The sequence below is a fragment of the Bidens hawaiensis genome, unplaced genomic scaffold (assembly GCF_021521415.1).
Source record: "Bidens hawaiensis isolate Kalapana, Puna unplaced genomic scaffold, B.hawaiensis_p1.1 tig00013977_1, whole genome shotgun sequence".
Classification (NCBI taxonomy): Eukaryota; Viridiplantae; Streptophyta; class Magnoliopsida; order Asterales; family Asteraceae; genus Bidens; species Bidens hawaiensis.
In genome coordinates this window covers 685,554-694,719 of record NW_027492194.1, presented here as the reverse complement: position 1 = coordinate 694,719, position 9,166 = coordinate 685,554, and the positions used below count along the sequence as shown (strand labels likewise).

At 32.0% G+C, this 9,166-nt stretch overlaps 1 pseudogene; it reads left to right on the top strand.

Moving 5' to 3' along the window:
* Positions 1-302: 302 nt before the first annotated feature.
* LOC143545460 (glutathione transferase GST 23-like) lies at positions 303-2,015 on the top strand (annotated as a pseudogene).
* The last annotated feature ends 7,151 nt before the right edge of the window (positions 2,016-9,166 follow it).

Genomic DNA, 9,166 nt, shown 5'->3' with positions numbered 1-9,166 from the left:
TTATCACCATGTAGACAGAAGTGGTTCTACTTATCACACTCTATTTATCACACTCATTAAGGTGTTTAATGGTCTTATAAGGGTTCCACTTTTTCGTAACTTTTTAACTAGGAATAGTGAGGTGTATGCTTGTGATCGGATAACAGTAATTAAATAAAAAAACAAACTACCTCACGTCGTGGAGGGAGTGACGATAGAAAGGGTCACTCCCCAACTGGTGCGGTGTGGGGGGTGGGCGTGAAAGTGAACTGGCATAGGGCATCACGCATACACTTAAATTATTAAGCGCGGTGTTAGGATTCATGGTGTTAGTACTAGAATATAATCCAATTTACAAAAAGTCCTGGTTTTGTTGCATGATGGAACGCCCATATGCGAGTCGCTTGTGATTCTTGAGTACGTCGACGAGACATGGAGCATAACTGCTTGTTTATAACCTGAGGAGCCGCTTGCTAGAGCCACTGCACGTTTCTGGGCTAAGTTTAATGACGACCAGGTAAACGGTCACTAATTGATCTTTGTTGGTACCAGCAATTCATCATGTTAATTACCATATATGTAAATGGTTTGAACTTTAAACCAAAGTAAGGGGCTATTTGGTAGCCTCTTAACAGTTATTAAGAGACTACCTCTTAATGGCTTATAACCTCTTAATGGTTAAGAGGTAGCCTTAAGTCTGGTTAAGATGCTTTGTGGTTACCTCTTAACCATTCAGACTTAAGGCTACCTCTTAACCATTAAGAAATTATGAGTCATTAAGAGGTCTCTTAATGACTGTTAAGAGGCTACCAAACAACCCCTAAGTCGATTGACTTGAGATTCATATGGTTCAGGTTTTGGCTATTTGAATTTGACAGTTCGGTTGGCCAACCAGTTTAAAGAAACTTACGATTTTCACCCATAATCGATAAAACCAAACCGTCTGTAACCAAAACCAAGAGGCTATGAAATCTAAAATCTGAAACATCTGTCATAGGTTCAGTTTTCAATTACAGCCGAACCAAAAGATGTTCACCGCTGCCCTTTATAATAGAAACAAAATGCCAAAGGCCAAGCCGCCAAGATACATGATTACTCTTGGAACGTAAGAACTAACACATAATTTTAACCAAATGTAGGTCCTGCCATTAGTATTCGAAGTATATGTAACCCAAGGGGTAGAACCAGTGGCGGATAGAAGTGCCACTCACACCATCCCATTTAATATAAAACTAGATGTTTTTTTTCTCAAAAAATGGATCAGGCACCCATCTCATTTTAATTCATGCCCCCCCCCCCCCCTTCAATATAAAATTGTATTATCAATTCACCAATAACTCAACATTGATATGCATTGTTGCTTTCTTGTTAGTTTATTTAGTTCTTAATATTTATATACTATTATGTTATAATTTCTAGGTAATCAATCTTAAATCTTTTCTTTTATCCTTGGACCTTGGGTAGTCACATATATGCAAATCAATTATACCTTTGTGTTTTATTATTTTAGTATGGTTGTTTGATATAATTAGAGAAGTTCCTTAGGTCTTATGATAGTGCACAGTTATAGTTTCATTCAGATAGACGAAATCTATTTTAAACTATTCGGAAGTAATGGTATTAGTAAGTGCCCAATGCCAAATGTGAAGACTTTATGTCGTCTTTAGAATTTAGCTAAATAAATTATCATTTTTTGACTCGTTCGTATAAGATTTTTTTTTATATGATTGGCTTGTTTTGGCCAACCCATTATTTGTCCCCACTAGCAAAAAATCCTGGATCCGTCACTGGGTAGGATTACAAAAGGCAAAGGGTCATACGCTAGACATAATTGAAAAACAGTTGACCGGAAAGAAATTCGTCATTAGGATTCTTGGATCTCGTGTTTGGTTGGGTAGCCGTTTATCTTGAAATAATTGAAGAAATGTGTGAAATAAAGCTCTTGGACAACAAGCGGTTTCCTCTAATATCAGCATGGAAAGAAAGAAAGCTTTTCTCGGGTCCCGGTGATTGAAGAAAACTCAATAAACCAGTAATCATCTATGAGCTTTATAGATGATAAGGAAGAATGTAACATAAATAAAAAAAAGTTCAGACAGCAATAAGTTCTTGTGTTTTTAGTTGATTTCAAGACAGCTTGGAATTTATTTAGTTGGTTGGTTGGTTAAGAATGATATAAAGTTTTAAAAAGCACGGGGGGAGAGTTTTCACTTTTCACGTACGAGAAATATCATGCGCATCCAAATAAGCTTTATATATGTACTACAAAAGCGCGCTACACAAATTGGATCGTTTGACCCGAAACCCGACTTTAAAACACAACCATGAATCTCTTTACCTTGTCTTTTAGCTCCTAGGGTTGAACATGCGCGTAAATTGGTAATCAAATTTGGTACTATTCCCTCGAGTCGCATTCGTGTGATCATTTCAAACCCTAGATTATACTCTTCTGAATATGAACATGCAGAAATAATGGTGTTCCATGATATGATATCGTGGTCTTTCATGTCCTCAAATTGTTTCAATGCATCTTCCATGTTACCGCATTTAGCATACACATCAATAAGAGCGTTTCTAATAATCACACACGCGTTAAATCCGGTTTTAATTGTTTCACATTGGATTTCTTTTGCTAATGCTAAGTTCTTCCAAAGTGTGCACGTAGAAACAATTGTCACATATGTCACAAAATCAGGTCTTATGCCTATTTTCATAAGTCTAAAAGTTACCAAGGCGTCTTCACGCTGTGATGCTTTGATAATACCGTTTATTAACGCGTTCCATGATGTCGAATCCCGGTTTAAAATATCATAGTGGCGTCTAAAAATACAATATAGTTTGTTTAATTGAATTTTGTTTGTTAGTTACAATAAACTTATTTATTTAACATTATAATTATAACTAGTTTTAGAGCCTGTGTTATACACGTGATAATTCAAATTATAAAATTACAAGTAAAAACAAATAATTACATAACGTATATGAAAAAAATGTATTACATTTATGCTTATATCTATACTATGTGTACATAAATTGATTTTAGTTATATTACAAAATGATTTTTTTAAATGAATTTAATAAAATAAATGCATGTGCAAAATGTACCCGAGAATGCATCTTTCTATTGAAAAATTCATTCTCGGTGTCATATATGTATAATTGAAAGAATTTTGGTTATTAACCAATTTCGGAAATAAGACCTCTCATACGATAGTAGTTCTAACCACTCAGCCTAAATACAAAAGGATCGTTATTTATATTGATATATTTCTCAATTTACCACCAATCAAAGGAAAGTAGAACATTAAATTGTAACGATAAATGTTCTTCAAAAACTATGTTTTTTTAAACTACACCATGAAAAAGATTTTGATAAGTTTCAGAAAGCTTCTCGACTTTACCATAATAGCAACATAAAAGTAACATGCTAACTCATTCAATTTTGTGAAGAGCATAATTTTACATGCCATGCTTCTCATACAACGTTCTGATCACCATTGAAAGAAAAATTAATATTGACATAAATATTTCAAATTTGATAAAAGTTAAAAACATTGATAGATAATCTTTTCTTAAATTTGAAGGAAAAATAATCAATTTGCCAAATCTAGAACCTTTTGATTATTTCAAAAAATGCACTTAAAAATAATTTTGAAATCCATCATATATAAAATTCTAACTTTCATACTTTTAACATTTTCAAGTCAATACTTTGAACCCATAACAAATTTGATAATAAATCTAGTTTGCATTCTCAAATTTTAAAAATACTCAAAATTTTCATTTTTGACTCGTAACAAATTTTGACCTAAATGTAGTTAACTTGTACCAAACAATCTATTTACCAACTTTTGACCTATAAAATAAAATTTAGGTTTCACAACAAACTTGAAACAATTTTCATTCGAGAAACATGATTTGTTGTTGATTTTTGGAATTCACTAAGTATTTTGAAATATAAAGTAAAATAATATGTTAATATTTATATTTATAAAAATATATAGATATTATATAAATATAGTGTAAAAGGAAAGTGAATAATAATTGATCTATTACATATATATTAGTTTTGAAGGGAAATTTTTTTTAAGAATTAACCAAAAGATGACAAGTGTCTACATTTATTTTACTTTATTAGAATAGGTAGATGGGAAACTAGTGTATATGGATCGAGATAATATCAAGGTAAATGTCCTTTTAAAACCTTTTGTAGTTTTGTTGGCGTGAAATAGTAATTTTCTATTTAGCCGGTTTTATCAAATGCATATAGAATATGTAAATACCAATTGCTTATTTGTAGGATTACAAAATGTTACATGGTATTGTGCTTCTTCATCAAACATTATGGTTATTATTTTTAACAATCATATTTCTCGTAATCCCAACTAAATAAACATCGCATACAATATACATGGAAGTACTGTTGAGATCAAACACAAATGAATTTTAACATAGAAAACATTTGCGACATATTAAAAAAGTTATGGTGGCAAAATCGTAATCAATCTTTCTAAAGTCATTACGCTACAACACAAAATACCACTAACGTCGTATTATTACGGGGCATATTCAACAAAATGGTTGGACATAATAGAATTAAGTTACTTGTAAAATTGTAGCTTAATTATTATTACGCCAGTTGAAATTTTTTGTGTTATGAAAGTTACGAAACTACTGCCGTAATTTTTTCTCCACTTCGTTCATTTCACACATTAAACTTATTAATTTGTGTCTTAACCCACACCTACACAGAAAGTCCTATTTATAAATTCTAGTATGGGTCGTAACATCACAATTCTTTTCTATAACATAAAGTAAGCATTGAATATTATATATATATAAAGATCAAATGTTGGTGTCACAACTCCTTTTTAGAAACCTATTGTTTTATTATTTATGCTTTTAGTTTCAGCATTAAGACAAGTTTGTTAGTGTTGTTATGTTGGCTGAAGTGTGTTTGAATAACCTCTTTGTGTTAAGTTTAATTACCAGGGTTCGATTTTCTGGCTTGGCTCTGGTATGATGACGAACCTAATCGTTACCGACCGAATGTATGTCGACTTGACGCTGCAACGCTTGTGTTTGTTTTGTTTTAAATATGACAGTTTTTGTAATTATTTTTTTGGGTTTAGTTCCAGTGTTGTGGCAAACCTATAGATATCGACCGAATTTTTGTCACAACGTCTGTAATTTGCCAACTGAATAAACGTCGTTTTACTTATATAATTATTTGTTTAATAAGCTATACGTTTACTAATTTATTTTTCTATCAGATGTCGACTATATATGTAGCGCTTTCATCATAAGTTGTACGTGTGCTGACACTATTTTGGGCGTTCACATATATTTTTTTGATTTAGTGTAGGTGTGTGACGAACTTAACTGATACCGACCGAATTAACGTCAGCGGCGGGTTTCAAACCTAGTATATAGTATAAATGTAAACTACTCTCTTACGGAAAACCGAAACAGTTGACGCCAATTGAGGAAAATCTAGTATTGATGAAACCATTTTTTTACCCAACTTTTATTAAAAATAAACAAACCATGCCAAGCCCCTCCTACCGAGAAGCTAGCAAGGGTCAGGGAACAACCAAACACAAGATTACAAAGTTAAACTATTCCAACTAGACCAATCTATATCCAGACACTTCACTCTATTTTCTATCTAAAAAAAACTTAACACCTTTATCTCGCCGAAGATGGTTTCAATCTTCATTGGCTCGTTCTCGAATATAAGTTTGTTCTGAGCTCTCCACACGCTCCATATCACCACCATCGTTATCGACGTCACCATTTTCCTCTTATGTTCACACTCCGACACCTGATTTAGAGCGTTCAAAAAACCTTTTATCGCATCAACTTCAAAAGGGGCTAGGTTACACCATCTGCTAATGCTCCTCCAAACCACGGTCGCAATATAGTAGTTAGAAAATAAATGATCTATCCTTTCTCCAGCCATCAAACAACAATTGCAAATGTTCGGTCCAAATAACACCTTTCTCTTTATCAAATTATCACAAGCTGGGGGACGATTAAAAAGAACGGACCATACTAAAACATTCACCTTCATGTGGACCTATTTATTCCAATCCAATATGTTTTCACAAGGTAAATATCAAAACATTTATAGTTGCTTTCTCATTGAAGCAACCAAAAAACTCCCGAGTCGTCTCCACTCCATATCCATCTATCTGCACCCCCTTCGTATCTGAAACCAAATAACACCTTGAAATATATCAGGATAATATTTATGTAAAAATTTAATTATTTGCCTATTTTTAACGACGAGCATACACCACCAAAAATATATTTCTAAATCCACGTATTGTGCACTTTGTGTTCGACTAAGCCAAGAGGACACACATATAAAATCAAGTAAGAGTTATGTCTTCATGTTAGTTTTTCTAAAGTAAAAAAAAATGTGTAATGTTCAAGAGACAAACTAATGAAGTTACATTCAAATTACAAATACAATTATTCTTGAATGTGTGTAATATGATATGCTAAAAAAAGATATTTTTTTGTCATGCATACTTAATGTTATGATTATGTGCACATAAATATGGTTGTGCTATAGTAGATCAAGACGTGCACGTACGTTAGTGTTTGTTGTATCATGCAAAAGAGGTTCACTCATATTATCCAAATAAATAAGGCTTAGACTTGCATAATCTCAATGGCACATAGTACAATGGTGAGGCGTGTAGAATCAAAGGTGATAACATTTTGTATATGCATCCTAATGTTACTAGCGTCTCATGCTTGTAAGTTTTTAACATGCAATCGTTTTATCATGTCCTAGTTTTAGATAAGCATCCTAATATTTGTTACCGCTTTCGAATTTGTAGGTGCAAATAAAGAAAAAAATCCCATCCGGGCATATGTCCAGAGAGACTGTAGAACAATAAATAAAACTTGCACTAATAGCAAAAATGAACCAATTAAGAAGTGTTGCTGTAAAGACTGGAGTCGTCCTGAATGGTGTACTTACTTGGTAACAGGAGATGTATGTGAAAAAAAGTGTGAGAAAAGAAAAGATTGTTGTACTGGATAAATATAATTGAAATCATTATGGGAGAATAATACAATAATGAATATATATTTTCGGATATATGTTTTTTTATTTATTACCTTGCAATAGAAAAGAGTTGAGAAAAACATATTCCAGTGCCATTGGTTAGCACATCATCATCAAGCATATATCCACAACGTATTCAATTGAAATTAGAGTTTATTCAGGTGATCGCAATTAGAGTTTATTCGTTCCAATCATTGAAATTAATAATGGATATTGCAATTATCATATCTACAACGTATTCAATTGAGGAATAAATAGTTATAAACCACAGTCATGTTATACCTGCTTCAAAATCCACGTGGTCAGGTAAGTTAAGTTTTTTCTTCATAGCACTTAATTAACCATTAACGTTTCTTATTAGCGATAATACTTGTGTAAACAAATTGATTGTGGGCTTGAATTTAACAAATTTTAATCTTTCTTCAATGTATTGAAAAATGAACACCATGTGCTCGATCAAATGCCTTCAAACACAACTTGATTTTCTGTATATATGTATGGACAAACACTAATTATCCATATATGTATAATAGCATTTTGTAGATATGTGTATATATTAATGTAATATATGCACTAATACAACTTAGAAAATGTAATTATCTAATTAGTATAAACGACGAGTTTGGTGCCGCAAGATTTTCTTTTGGACATTTATGTTGTTATATTAGATGTTTTCCGGTTCAAATATAAACTTTCTTTCTGGTCAGATGGTTAAGGTGGGAGCGCGTATTGTTGTTCTAGTTCTATACTTTGGTTTGGTTCGATTCTCTGTTAATATATGAGAGTCTGTGTATGTTCACACATATGTGTATATGCATTGATTTGTGTTGTGTTACTTATTTAAGTATAATCATTTTATGTAATGAATTAAAGTATATTTATAATATATGGGTTTTAAATGAAACTTGCAGGAAGCGTGCATATGAAAGTAGTTACGGGTCACAATGCATGCACTTAGAAAGAAATTTGCACCTACCATACTGTTATCTAAATCAAACATCCACTTGAAAAAGTTTTTAAGGAACAAAAAGGAGTTACAAGAGAGCAAGAAGAAATATTATTAAAGAAAATAAAACTTGGGTTCTAGACTTATATTACTAAAGAACAATTTATCTTTGCTTTTTAACTTCTTGTTATCCTAACAGAATAAATTACCAACGAATGCCGATTATGAATATTTGTTTGCAATCTCCTTTGTGTACAAATATGCATAGTGTTGGTATTAAACTGTAACCAAATGTATGGTTAGCTAAATATACATTTATATATAATTTGTAGTAGTTCGTGTTATTAGAATTGAAAAGAAAGAAAACACATTTACACGAAAAATAAAAGATTTGACAATAATTAAACTTGTAAAAAAATAATATAGGTTGGGGACCGCCTAAAATGGGAGTCGAATTTGAGTGTATAGCACTATTAAAACCGGCTTATTTCTTTTATAGATTTACTAGTTGACAAATGTATAATTTGCCAAATTTACAAACATGTAGAATCAACATTATAAACTAAAAAACCATATTCCAAATGAAGCCGTTCAAATATTCTTCAATATCGCCATATGTTTAATCCCCTATTTGTCTCCGACTCTCTTCCACATATGTTTTGTTTATGGCCGCATACGTTGTTTCCCGTTTTTCTTCCCCGGGGTCTTGGTGAGAAACAAGATAAGTATGTATTTCATCCACTTCCTTTCTCAAGATACTACATAACACAAAAGCAATTTATACTGTCAGCATTGCATCGGTGTTAAACAATTAACAAAGACAAAATGATTATACATATATGTACAACTATAAATGTGATTATACATATATGTATAATATTATTGTACATACATGTATAATATATATAAATACTTTGTGCATACATGTTTTAAAGTAGTAATGATACAAATATGTGTTTTACATCTTTGTACTTAACTAGTGATTGACCTGGCGCATGCGCCGGGCTTGGTTGTCTGGAGCTACTGTTACGTCCATGATTTATATATGATTAAGTACTATAATTTACATGAGTTTAAGTATCATTAAACAAACAACAAAGTATTGATGGCGCGTTACATATAGATATTCCCAACTTAACGGGCCAGGTTGTAATAATTTT